This window comes from Rhinatrema bivittatum, chromosome 3 (genome assembly GCF_901001135.1).
Source record: "Rhinatrema bivittatum chromosome 3, aRhiBiv1.1, whole genome shotgun sequence".
Taxonomy (NCBI): Eukaryota; Metazoa; Chordata; class Amphibia; order Gymnophiona; family Rhinatrematidae; genus Rhinatrema; species Rhinatrema bivittatum.
The window spans coordinates 180600677-180615274 of NC_042617.1; the positions used below are offsets into that span (position 1 = coordinate 180600677).

General features: G+C 42.0%; 1 protein-coding gene across 9 annotated transcripts in view; it reads left to right on the top strand.

The window, feature by feature from the left end:
- PLD5 (phospholipase D family member 5) overlaps window positions 1–14598 on the top strand; it is a 718242-nt gene that overhangs the window by 627180 nt on the left and 76464 nt on the right. The window lies entirely within an intron of this gene.

Genomic DNA, 14598 nt, shown 5'->3' on the forward strand with positions numbered 1-14598 from the left:
CTGAGAAGTGGAAGAAAATTGTTATCAGTTGTTTCCTACAATTACATGGCAAGATGGAAATTTTGTGGCTATGATATCTACCAAAGAACCAGAGAAAACTGTGCTCCATGCTCGTGATGACCCCAGTTCCAGGAGATATTTACACTATTCCATAGTAACCTTCATGTACTTCCATGATTGTAGCACAAACCACCATTGAGCCAGGTCCCAATCCACCACATTTTTAAATTAGGAACAGAAGTATTTTCTTACTTTGCAAAGTAATAAACCATTTCACTACTTCAAAAGAGACCATACTGTTTTATTGCAAAGGAAACACTAGTAGAGAGCAGTGAAAGAGAGTGAGACGTGGCTATGAATACAGATGAGGAGAATTTCAGTGCATTATATTAAGAACAATGTATCCATCTATCCTTTTAAAAACTGTAAAAAAAAAAAAAAAAAAAAGAAAACACAAAAAATGTAAGCAGAGTTCATACGGGTAGCAATACAAAAGATAGAGCAAAATCAATACCAGCATTAGCTTCAGGACCAAGAAGACTCACTGTACTTGTACTGCAGCACTGTGCTATTTTTTTTTAATTATAAGATCAAGGCTGAATGTAAATGTTTGCTTCAGGGCAGATATATATACCTTAAGTGAGATTTGAACATCATCAGATTGATTATGGTGAATAAATAAAGACTGTTACAGAAAAAAAAACCCTCAAAATAATTACGTAAAACAGTCTTCTGAGTCAGATTTGTCAGGGACACATCAGAGACAAGTAACAGCTCATAGGGCAAACAGACAGAAATCTGGGGCGTCTGTGCTATCTACTTGACAGCTACAGAAAAAATGCCATACCTTATGAAGAATGGCATCCAGTTGCCAAATAACTGGTTGACCGATCACAAAAAGAGCATTTCAACTTTTGAGTGGCTTTTGAAAACCCTTTATTTTTCTCCATGAAATTGCTCTTTTGCAAGAAGGCACTGCAGTTAGGTCAGCAGCTTAAAAGCTAGAGCTGTCATAGACTCAGGAACAGTTCACTTCCATTCTGTTTATCATCTGAAGCATTCTGTGGCCATTCAGATGGTGAATGATAGGGCTGGTGAAGTAAAAGCGTGGTAAAGATACAGAGACACGCACACAGCATTAGGATTTATTCAGTGCTTATAATCTCCTTTCTTTGAAGCAGCAAGTATAGGGCATCAATGCAGGTTATAATAATTTTTATTCAGAACTTAATAGCTATACAAAAGGATCATTGCAAATTTCTTGTGTTTGTTTTGCTGTTTGTTCCTGTCTTTATGTTCTTTGATTTGAAACAGGAGTATACAACTGAACTGTTTTTGACTGTAGTTCTGGGTTGCTGCACAGAGATTTGGAAAACTGTAAACTTAGAGTATTGTAAATTTAAAGGAAGGTACTCAGCGCCACATAGCCAGATGAGCTGTGACTTATTCGCCTAAGTGCTGGTATCTGAATATCTGGTCACATTTAGTTGTTACCCCTTAGCCAGATAATTACTTATCCAGGTAAGTAGTTAGCTGGCTAAGTGGTGGGTAGGATGGGAGTTACTTAGTCAGTTAAGGAGTGATATTTAGACTTATCCAGCTAAGGATCTGATTCATTAGGGGTTTTTCCCATAGACACAAAATGGGAGAAAAGCCTTAAAGAATCTGCCCCTAAGTTAGCTGGATAAGTTAAACTCACTATTCAGCAGGTCAAAGGTTAGCCAGCTAAATTTTCTAGCTAATTAAAAAGTTACTTGTGTATAGTTAGCGACTAGGTTTTCACTGTCTACCTCCTAGCAACACTTGTTGTTGTGGGTGCTCAGTCTCTTTCAAATGTGTGATCCATATGTTTTTATGCGATAGAATAAGAGAGTGTGTGTGCATGTGACAATAATGTGATAGACTGAGAAATCAACAAAGCAACTGAATAGAGGTGATAGTATTATAAGGCTAACAAATGTTTGATAATATATATTTTTAGCTACTAAATTTCCTTTTTCATACATTACAGTATTCCCTGACAGATTCTGAGGCTATGTGGCCAGGATTACTCCTGCCGGGGTCAATATGGTGGCCTGACCTCTGACTCCCACTCAGTGATCCTTATATGGGACTAGAGGGGGTTGGGTCAGCCAGGGCAACTTATAGTGGCCAAGGAAGATGCAATCCAAGGCAGAGCCAGAGACAGGTTTGATGAGGCCAAACAAGCACACAAACTCTGCCTTTTTCTTTCCTGCTCATCATTGACATTTGCTGGCCATCCCACCTATGATATTTGAGAGAGGTATTGGTTCTTGGGTTACTAGGGTCTGGCTAGCAAGCCAAGGCTTGGGAGGGTCAGGGTTAAGTAGGGACCTCTTCATTGCAGCTTTAGAAAACTATAAATGCTGGAGGTTCACCTGGGCATGTTTGTGGTTAAGTTTTTTCTGTTATGCCATTTTTTCTTAATTTCCAATACAAGTTTACTTATGAAGGTGTAGAGCCACAGGCAGCCTTTATGGCAGAAGCAGACCCTTCATGCACTGCTGAAGTGAAGAAGACACTAAAACTTCCAAGTTTAAGGTGGAGAATATTGCCACCTCCTGCTATCATGGCATTCTTGCCTTGCACAGAAAATATGAATGGGAGGAGGTCAGGTCAATCATAGCTTCAGTGGCTAGGTGGAGCCTCCTTAAATGCGAAAAAATACATCACTGACCATTTAAAAACTTAAAGGGAGATCGGACCCAGTCCTCACCCTTCAGTTAGCAGGAGGCCACTTCCCACAACAGGGCAGTAACCAACTAATTTTAATTGTATGCAGAAACCCTAATGAACCCTAGGGATGTATAATGAAATGAACTGATGTTAAGAAATGAAACAGGCCATGTGCTTCTCCAAAATGTGAGCCTCCATCTTGTATTTATGGTTCCATAAAGGGAGGGTTGGGAAATATCCATCATCAATATGGCTCTGCACTATGCTAAGGATCTATAAACCTACTCGCCAACTTTGATCTATGGACAAATGCATTCTTGAGGTTCCGACAATAAAAACTGCAAGACTCGACATAACCCGCAAACGAGCTTTTTCAATCGCCGGCCCAACTCTTTGGAACTCCCTGCCAGAAGAGATCAGACATATCAAACACTACAGAATTTTAAAAATCTTTAAAACCTCATCTTTGTTCTTCTGCTTACAATATTGCTTAACTTTTAATCACCCCTCTATTAATGTATTAATGAAATGTTTTATGTTCAAATAGTTGACCTTTAATATTGTATTATTTATATTTTATCTTCTATCTACTCTTGTCATATTGTTTTTAGTTTAAGTCATTATGTGTGTATCATTGTGAACCGCCTAGATGGACTGTTACTAATTTTATTAGCAGTATATAAAAACTTTTAAAGAAATAAAGAAATAAATATAAATATGGTAGGGGAGTGGTAGAAGAGGGAGGCTCAAGACTACAAGTCCGGATGGACACGGTTCTTAGAACATAAGAACATAAGAAAATGCCATACTGGGTCAGACCAAGGGTCCATCAAGCCCAGCATCCTGTTTCCAACAGTGGCCAATCCAGGCCATAAGAACCTGGCAAGTACCCAAAAACTAAGTCTATTCCATGTAACCATTGCTAATGGCAGTGGCTATTCTCTAAGTGAACTTAATAGCAGGTAATGTGAGTGATTGTGGCTCTAAGACAAATGGGTATTTCTCAAGAAAAGCATCTAATGTTCTAGTTTTACCAACCTAAATCTATTTCATTGTAAAATATTAGTTCAGTCTTTGTTTTTCTTATAAAAGATGCCAGCTTTGGGGTTAATAAGGTTTGCCTGAGGAAATGGCTTTCCTAAGTCACAAATGCTGGATCTTTAAACATTAAGGGGCGGATTTTAAAAGGATTACACGCGTAAACACGAAAACCCGCTCCTGGGAGCGCCAAGCCTATTTTGCATAGGCCCGGCGACGCACGCAAGCCCTAGGATGCGCATATGTCCCGGGGCTTGAAAAAAGGGGTGGGGAGTGGGCGGGATGGGGTGGTCCGGGACCAAAGCCTCCGGCACAGCAGCCATGCTGGGGGATCGTGCGCCGGCTGAGTGCCTATGCCTGTCCGGAGGCAGGCGCAACTTATTTAACAAAGGTCGGGGGGGTTAGGTAGGGGAAAGGAGGGGAAGGTGGGGAGGTGGAAGGAAAGTTTCCTCCGAGGCCGCTCCGATTTTGGAGCGGCCTCGGAGGGAACGGGTAAGCTATCGGGGCTCCCCTAGGGCTCGGCGCATGCAAGGTGCACAAGTGTGCACCTCCTTGCGCGTGCCAACCCTGGATTTTATAACAGGCGTGCGGCTGCGCGCGCATATTATAAAATCGGGCCTAGATTTGTGCGCGCCGGGTTGCGCGCACAAATCTATGCCCGTGTGTAGCTACTAAAATCTGTCCCTAAGGGCACAAACTTAGAGGATAACTTTCAAACAACTGCGGGTGGCACCTATATACACATATATATGGCTGCACAGAGATCTACTGCAGTATTTTATAATTGCACGTATCAGGTATATGGAGAATATAAAATGCGTTTATGTATGCTTGTGTGCGCATACCTGCAATGCATTGAAAGAGACCTGCTGTGGTCTGAGCGGGGCATGGGTGTTCCTGGTCGAAACTAGCGCATACATACTTACGCGCACAAGCGAGTGCTGGGGTCCCCTGTTGCGTAACTTTACTTCTGCTGTGGCTAGCATGTAAGTCAGAAAAGAAAAAGCAAAGAGGTGAGTGGGGTTTTAAAAGTAGAAGTTAACAGGGTAAAAGGGATGCTATTAAACTAGGGGCTTTTGAAAGTCCTCTCTCTTGCCTAGGCTAACTTGGAATGAACTAGCAAAACTGATAATTGCATCAGTGCACGTGCCTACTTAAATACCCCACTAAAGTGGTAGAAGCAACATTTGCGCATATAGGCGCATTCCTACTTAGAATTGTGCGCACATGTACTGCGTTCAGCCTGTTTTATACCATGTATGCACATACACACTTACGGCTAAATTTTTAAAGACCAGCACGCGCAAAACCGGGAGATACACACGTGGTTGAGCCGAGCGCATTTTCAAAACAGCCCAGCTACGATCGTATCTCTCAGTACGCGTGGATGTGCCGTGCTTTCGAAAAGAGGCGGGCCATGGGCCCCCCCCCCCCATGGCCCGCCATTAGGCGCTATCCCAGGGAAGCGCGTGCCAGCAGCCAGCCGGCATGCAGAACTTACGTCTGCTTGGAGGAGCAGGTAAGTTAAAAAAAATATATATATAGGAAAGTTAGAATAGGTTTAGTGGTAGGGGAGGAGAGGAGAAAAGGGTGGAAGGATAGGTAGGGGGGGATAGGGAACTGGGCAAAGGCCTGATCGCGTCGCCACGTATGGTTTAAAAAAAGTCCCCTCCCCTGTGCGTGCAAGTGAGTACCCACGCACATATGCATGCCGATACAAAATCGGGCTCATATGTGCACGTGGGTATCTTATTTTATAACATGCGAGTGGTGATACACACGTGTTATAAAATTGGCGCGTCTTTTAAAATCCACCCCCATATGTTATAAAATGGCTGTTTCTGAGCGCGAGCCGCACCCACGAATGGCTGATTAAAAGTTACCATCCCAGATTTTCTTTTAACTGACTGCATTTTTGGTGAACTACATTGTACCCTTTCTACATCCTATATTACATTTATTTTTTTTATAGTCTCGCAGCCTGTGAAGTTATTTGCTTGTAATTTTTGCTAAATGCAATGGCTTGGTAAAAAAAAAAAGCTGCAGGAATTGGCTAACCTTCTTGACATGAGTTAAGTTGGCAGCACTGCAATTGCACGTCAGCATGTGAACAATCATGTACTTGGAAGAGTGCACAAAGGTATGTAATTGCTTTGTCGATTTTCTATGCATGGCAATTGTTTGCTGTCTACAAAATAAGAATGCCACAGAAGGAACGGGAGGGGGAGGGGATCCTCTTGGTCTCTTCTTTATGTGTTTCTTTCACTTGCTGAGCCCTGAAATTCTTCTCAATGCAATAAAGAGGACCAGAGTGAACGGGCATAAGCAATAAGTTGACAGAACCATAGCTCGCTATAACTACTGTAGATGGCATGGTCCCAAACTATAATAATCCAAGATAAACTGTTCTGCTGCAATTACATGTGTAAAATATTTACTAGATTTATATGTAGAATTATTTTTTACAACCTGATTTATGGTGGGGTTCTTGGGGGTGCTTTCACAATTTAAACTTGTAATTCAGTGGGAGGATCAATTATGTCCTTCACTGTAATGAATATTATATTAATTTCTTTAGATGGTAACTTTCAAACAGGCACGCAAGCGCACATATCCACCAGTGGCCAATCCAGGCCATAAGAACCTGGCCTGGATTGGCCTAACACACAGTGTTAGGTTCTATCATAGGAGTTACCACCCAGGAAAGAGATCTAGGCGTCATTGTGGATAATACATTGAAATCGTTGGCCCAGTGTCTTGTGGCAATCAAGAAACTAAACAGAATGTTAGGAATTATTAAGAAAGGAATGGAAAATAAAACGGAGGATGTCATAATGCCTCTGTATCGCTCCATGATGAGACCACACCTTGAATACTGTGTGCAGTTCTGGTCACCGCATCTTAAAAAGGATATAGCTGCTCTGGAGAAAGTGCAGAGAAGAGCGACCAAAATAAGGGGCATGGAACAGCTGCCCTATGAGGAAAGGCTAAAGAAGTTAGGGCTGTTCCGTTTGGAGAAGAGACGACTGAGGGGGGATATGCTAACAGGGTAAAAGGGAGGCTATTTAACTAGGGGGGGTTAGGAAGTCCTATCCTTACCTGGGTGAACTGTGAACAAAGTGGGGAATCTGGTAATTGCTTTGGTGCTCGGTAGAAGTGGCATTTGCGTGCACATGCACACTTCCATATAAAATTGTGCGTATATGTATGTGCGTACAGCCTATTTTATACCATATGTGCATTTTATACCATATGTGTGTGTTATAATATAGCAGTATTATTCAAAATCCCCGCCACTCTAATGAACTCCAATTAGCGACGCAAACCATTACATGACCTTCATAATAGGCATCATTGTGCGGCAACACATGCCTTTTTTCACTCTGCCTTATTTTTAATCATTGGTCAGTCCTTATTTATTTTTTCATATTTTTTGTGCTTGAAAAGTAAAGTGCTCCGTGTATTTAAAACTGTTTCATCAAACATTTAACTTTTCCCAAATTATCCAAAGTGCATGATAGAATTACTTAGCTTGTAAATCCTGTTTTTTAATGTTGTAGCCCAAAGTTCTTCACATCCGATGGTTTAAAGCAATGTGTCAAATCTTCACATTGCTTTACTGTGTCCGTGCCCGACACTGTACAATGTTTCGGACGTTGTTGTCCTTCCTCAAGGGCGATATTTCAGTTTTCCACCATCATGGCTTTCAGCGTTTTTTAGACCTTCTGAAGTTTTCCACTATCATGGCTTTCAGCGTTTTTTAGACCTTCTGAAGTTTTCCACCATCATGGCTGAAAGCCATGATGGTGGAAAACTGAAATATCGCTCTGCGGTACATCATATGGTTTTTCTTCAGCAGTGGCTTCCTTTTTGCCACCCTCCTATACAGGCCATGTTTGTTGGCATATCTTGAGTCTCAGGCAGAGACTTTCGTAATTCTTAATCTTTGGCCTCACATTGACCTTCCACAGCAGTTTCCTTATCCAACAGCTATTGACTGTGGAAAGAAGGCTTGGTTGCCACCTGTCTTGGTAATGCCAAACTGTTTCCACCTGATAGTGCACCAAGGAATATTCAGACACATCCAAATTTTCTTATAGCCTTTCCCCAACATGTAATTTTCAGTAATGCTATCCCAGAGTTTTTTTGGTAGCTTCTTGTTCTGCATATTTTGACCTTTATTTCAAATTCACGTCATACAATGGAAACAATATGATTCTTTATCACGGAGTATTCATATCAGATCAGCTACTGTGTTTAAGCACAAGTGGTACCTGTTTAATTTATTATGGGCCTTATTAAGGCAATTTATTGAATTGGAGTTAATTTTGGATAGCTGTGACAAAGGTTGTGAAGGCTTATGCAATCAAAAATTTGTTTTCTCTATTCTTAATTGAGTTTGAAATATTTCTATAATTGTTCATTCATGATGAAAGCATAGGGGTAGATTTTAAGTGGCGCGCGCTTGGACAAGCGATTTTATAACATGCGCGAGCAGGAACACGCATGTTATAAAATCGGTGGTCGGCGCGCGCAAGGGGGTGCACAATTGTGCACCTTGCACGCGCCGAGCCACGCTGCTTCCCCCGTTCCCTTCCCCCTAGCCTGACCTTCCCACCCCTTCCTCTAACCTTTCCCCCCCAGCCCTACTCTAACCACCCCCCCCCCCCGACCTTTGTCTTACCTTTTGCACCTGCCTCCGGGCAGGTGCAAGTTGTGCGCACCGGCAGCTTGTCCGCACGCAATCCTCTGACACAGCGGCCTCTGGCCCCGCCCCCGGACCGCCCCTTTTTTAAAGCCCGGGACTTACACGCATCCCGGGGCTTTACGTCCATCGCCGGGCCTTTTTAAAATTGGCCCGGCATGCGTAACCCCCCCTACACGGGGTAAATCCTCTATGTAGGGCTTTTAAAATCCGGCCCATAGTGTATGTTGTGTAAATCAGTTAAAACACTCCTATTTTAAAGCATTTTGATTTGAATGATTTTGACAGCAGAATATGAAAAATATATAACGGTGTGAAGGTTTTTGCAAGGTGCTGTGTCTATAGGGATCTTTCTTTTCAGCTTCTATTTTATTTCTCATGGGAATTTACTATACCAGAACAAAAATTATATTTACCCAGAAAAATGGTTTTTCCACTTATTTTCTCACATTTTTGTTCTTACTGTAATAAACAGTGAGAAATTCTCAGGAGAAATAAAAACTGAAAGTGAAGATCCCTATGTATATAGTACTTGATGTATGCTGCACACAAATGAGATTAAGTACTATCTTTACTAACTATCAAAATGCATATATATATATATTATGAGCTCAATCTTCAAAGCTATATGAGGTATAGAATTTGCATACATAAATGAATGTGCAGAGATTCATACTAGTATTTTAAAAAACATGTGATGGGGCTGCAATGTTTATAAAATACTGCTTATTTCTGCTCCAAAAGTATGCATGTATATTTCCAATGTAAAAAACACATTCTTTCATAAGAACATAAGAAGTATTATGCTGGGTCAGACCAAGGTGCATTGATCCCAGCATCCGGTCTCAGACAGTGGTCAGACTGGGTCAAGAGTACCCATCAGATCCCCAATAGTTGACCTATTTCTTGTATCTTATTCCCAGGAATAAGTGCTGGCTTTCCCACGTCTGCCTGGCTAATAACTGTTTATGGACTTTTCCTTCAGAAACTTGTCCAGTCCTATTTTGAACTCCATTATGTCAGTTGCCTTGACCACATCCTCCAGCAACAGATTCCATAACTTGATTGTGCACTGAGTGAAAAAGTACTTCCTATGATTTGTTTTAAATCTGCTGTTCGCTAGTTTCATGGAGTGGTGTTTAAAAGGGAAAATAACCGTTCCGTATTTCCTGTTCTACCCTACTAATGATTTAATAAATTTCAGTCATTCCCTTTCATTCATCTCTTTTCCAAGTTAAAATCTGTTTAGCCTTTCTCCATAAGGGAGCTTTTCCATCTCCTTTATCATTTGAGTAACCCTTCTCTATACCTTATCTGCATCTGCTATGTCTTTTTTGAGATGGGATCTATACAAAGACAATAAGATATTCTCAGTTTTGTTCTCTATTCCTTTCCAAATAATTCCTAACATTCTATTTGCCTATTTGAATGCTGCCATACATTGAGCTGAAAAATCACTTCCTGCCAATCCAAGGTAATGGTCTCCTGTCGGGTGTCCTTGCTCCTCCAAAGCACACACTGCTAGACTGGAGTTGGGACTGCTGTACTGTGTCCCTGAAAGTAGCCTCTGTGAATCTCTGTCTGCTTCAGCTTCTCCAAGTCAACCATTCTGGCCTCCAGAGATCTGACTCATTTTGTGAGAGCCAGGAGCATACATACAGCCTCTCACCATACATGTGGCACTCAGTATCATACATACAGCCTCTCACCATACATGTGGCACTCAGTGCAAAAGATTGGATAGCCCCCATCTCGCAGCTGGGCGTCTGTCTGCATCTTAATTTGTTGAGTTGATAAAGTTGTAAAGGCTGATTAAGGAGTAGGTATATCTCAGTCTAAAGGTTGTTAAATGTGATTTATTTGTTAGGTGTCTCTTTTTCTCTATCCATTTTATAAACATACATTTGTGTATTCTAGGTGCATAAAAAATATAACATATACTCATAATAACCCCATTTTGAAAATATTTACTTGCCTGCATATTGGAATTCACCAGTTCGTCGATACCTTTGCCATTTCACCTAGAACTCTTTAGCGCTTCACACGGAATCTCTGCCAGTTTATGCACAAATCCTACCCAAAAAGTAACTGCAAACAGATTTCACTTGCACGAGCATGAAGGTATGCAGACAAGTTTGATAATATATATATCTCTTACAAAATAGCAACTACCTCATATACTTCTGAACCCTACCCCAGAATGTCCCTATGCACATAGGGGCAGATTTTTAAAAAATACGCGAGCGCGTACTTTTGTGCGCACACCAGGCGCGAACAAAAGTACGCTGGATTTTATAAGATATGCGCGTAGCCGCGCGTATCTTATAAAATCCGGGGTCGGCGCGCGCAAGGGGGTGCACATTTGTGCAACCTGCGCGCGCCGAGCCCAGCGCAAGCTGCATGTTCCCTCCGATTTCGGAGCGGCCTCAGAGGGAACTTTTCTTCCCCCTCCCCCCACCTTTCCCTCCCTTCCCCTACCTAACCCACCCCCCGGCCCTATCTAAACCCCCCCCCTTACCTTTGTTGGCAAAGTTACGCCTGTCACCGGCAGCCCCGCCCCGTCCTCCGGTCCTGGGGGCTGGTCCGGAGGCCTCGACCACACCCCCGGGCCGGCGCCATGCCCCCAGGCCCGCCCCCGAAACGCCGCGTTATTTCAGGAACGCCCCCGGACACACACCCTCCCGCCCCTTTTCGAAAGCCCCGGGACTTACGTGCGTCCCAAGGATTTACGCGCACGGGCCTTTTAAAATCCGCCCCATATTTTTGAGGTTTATAAAATACCATGTATGTGCCTACATGCTACTTGCACTCGTGTTACTTGCATGTGCATAGGCTATTTTTATGCACAGAACTCCTTTGAAAATTCACTCATATATTTGTATGATGCTGCATCTACAGTATACATCTCTACTGCAGTCCTAATAAGTTTAGAGACATTTGTTTTTGAGTTATTTAGGTGTTAATTCCTGATGGATGAGAATATAACATTAGTGGTGAACTATAAATCTAGTTATTTCTCCCTAAGGCAAATATGACGAACAGTAAAAGAGAGACCAAAAATTCATAATTCATGGGATAGCCTAAGCTCAGGGAGTGTAAACATTACTAGACAATTTTTTTTTTATGTATCCAAAGGGAAAAATAAAATAACTTGGTTTTTTTCATAATAAACCAAAGTTGTGTCTGTATCCTTCGTTTTTAGAAAGTAATTCCCCTAACTGGCCGTGAATTATCTCTTCTAAAAAAAACTATTTTTCTTCCCCTATGTTGTATTTGTGGACCCTTGGACTGAGGCAGGATTGGCTCTACCTGTAAAGAAAAACCCTGCAGGTTTCCATCATCGGTAGGTGGACCCAGGTGAAGCAGAGACCAGTCAGGACCTTCACCTATACCAGCCCAATTTCCCCTCAGGTTGAGCCTTTGGGTGCTGGGGCTGGAAGGACTTATGTGGGTTTCTGTTGATGGCAAGGGCAAAGGTCCATGGTAAGCTGGGTCATAGGCAAGCAGCAGTCATACGTATTCGGAGTCTGGGCCGTGGTCATTCGTATCCGGGGTCCAGGCTGAGGTCAAGCCAGGTATCCATCATCTGAGGGAGGAGAAGAGGGAACAATAGGCAGGACAGGCAGGTGAGGACAGGAACAGGCTGGCAATGTGGATGGAGCAGACGGAGACAAAAACAGAAGACAAACCGGACAGTTGGATGAGAACTCAAAATAGGTTGGACAAAAACTGAAGACAAGGCTTGGAACTAAGACAGGAAATCTTGGAAGCAACACGCAGGGCCAGAGAGAGCAGGAATTAGGCCTGTACCAGCTAAGAAAAGTAGGCCCCTAAGTAAGGTTCTGATGTGATACTTAATAAAAGAAATCGTTTTCTAAATTTCCCAAATAATTTTTATTTATTTAAGAAGGCCTTACGAGCTTTTTTTGTTAGCAAATTCTTCAATTACAATTGAAATTTTTATTTATACATGTTAGAAATAGATATATTTAGCTTTTTCTAAAATTTTGCCCAACAAAAGTAGGCCCCTTAAACCTTGTAGTCCCTAGCCAATAGCCATGCTGGCACCCCCTCTCTCCTGGAGTGGCAACACGCACTACTTAACAAGTATTTGGACCTGTTGCTGAGGTGAGTTGCTTTCGGGGAGCTGACCTTATATAGGACTGGCCTGGTGATGTCATTTGAAGGGGCCGCAGGGACTTTCCCACCATAGTCCCTTTAAATTTCAGAAGGTGGTGCATGTGCGCACCTAGGGGGAGGGCACGGCACGCAGTTTCAGTAGTGTTCTACTGCAATAAAGAGCAGCATCTTGCCATGTTGCCAACCGGCAGGGTTCCCACATTGAGGAGAGGCCCTGCCAGCCTGGCCAGGGAAGTTAAGAGTGGCAGTTTGTGGGTGTAACCTGTGGTCAGCTGAACGCAACACCCTACATCAATATTTTCTAACTGTTCCTCTTCACACCAGAATATTTGTGTTTTACAAAGTTTCTTTGTAATCCATTAAATTTTAAGTACTGGCTGATAGTTAGGCAGAGTGGTAATGTTCAACAATAAACTCTATTGCTTGTAAGTGCGGTTGACAGTCCTAAGTTGAAGATGAGGCCATGTAAGGGAAGACCTGGTCAGCTAACTTGGAAATGACCAAACAAAAGACTTCTGCTTTTAGAAAACAGAACTTATATATTACAATTTTCTATTGAAATGTATTCTTGTTCAGTTATATCGTTTAAAGAAGCCATGTCGACTAACTTCACCTATAAATAAAACAGTCATCTCAATGGCAGGCATAATCTCCCACAAAACAGTGCATTAAATGCCCACTGAACTAACAAGCATTTACACCTAGTATTTTGTGGCAGATCATGCTGTTGAGTTATCACCACCTATAATTAATTTGCTTTACCCTGCCCTACCAGGACATTTATTCTCATCTTTCATCCTGGCAATTTAAAGCAACCTTGACCTAAATCCCTCTTCTCCTTCCCTCTCCCTAGCGAGTGCCCCCCACTTATTTTTCCTCTGTAGGAAGGAGAACACTCCTGAGCTATTCTGCATGCTTCACCAGTCAGTATGGCACTGGTTGACCTCATGAGGTCTTTTGCCTCTCTTAGTCCACGATAACTCTTCATTAATGTTAAAATAGACTAATGTTAATATAGAGTTCATTAATTCTACTGTTATGTTAATTCTCTGTTTGGGTTAATGCAATTTAGTACATTGGCCTCAATGATCAATGCCCTGAGAATCTGGCTGATTAACTAAATATTTATTAGCATGTTATAATATCTGCTAAGAAAAGAAAAGTGGTCAGTCAGTATTTTTACTATAGTCACATGTAGGTCTATATTCAAAAGCTAGCCAGTTAGCTAAGTTAGCCGGAAAGACTTATCTGGCTAACATAACTGGAATATTCAGGGGCATGCCCACACCACTGAAAATACCCAAGTAATTTTAAAGTTAGCTGGATAAGTCTGTCCAGTTAAGTTTAGACCTCAATGGCAGGTCCAACTTAAATTAAAAGGAGGTGTTACAAAGGCAACAAATCTATATGTTTGAAAAATAAGCAAAAGGATAAAGAAACCGATCTGGTTCTCAAAGGAGGTGGCTGAGAAAATAAAGGCAGAGAGAATAGCATTTGAGAAGTACAAAGGATCTCAAACAGAGGAATACAGGGAAGAATATCTGGTGAAACTGAAGGCGATGAAGAAAGAAATCAGGAAAGCAAAAGATCAAGTGGAAGAAAGGATTGCCAAAGAGGAAAAGCGAGATGACAAAACATTTTTCAGATACATAAAAGAAAGTAGGAAGGCCCAAGGTGGTACAATGAAACTGAAAGGTGACAAAGAGCAATGTGAGGAGACTGACAATGAAATAGCAGAAATATTAAACAAATACTTCAGTTCGATGTTCACTAAAGAAGACCCTGGAGAAGGACCATTGCTGGTTGATAAAACCATGCATGGGAGTGGGGTAGATGCAACCCCATTTACAGAAGAGAATGTCTGGGAGGAGCTAGGAAAACTGAAAGTGGACAAGGCCAAGGGTCCAGATGAGATACATCCCAGGATACTAAAGGAACTCAAGATGTGTTGACAGGTCTGCTGAAAGACCTGTTCAGTAGATCCTTGGAAACAGGAATGGTTCCTCAGGACTGGAGAA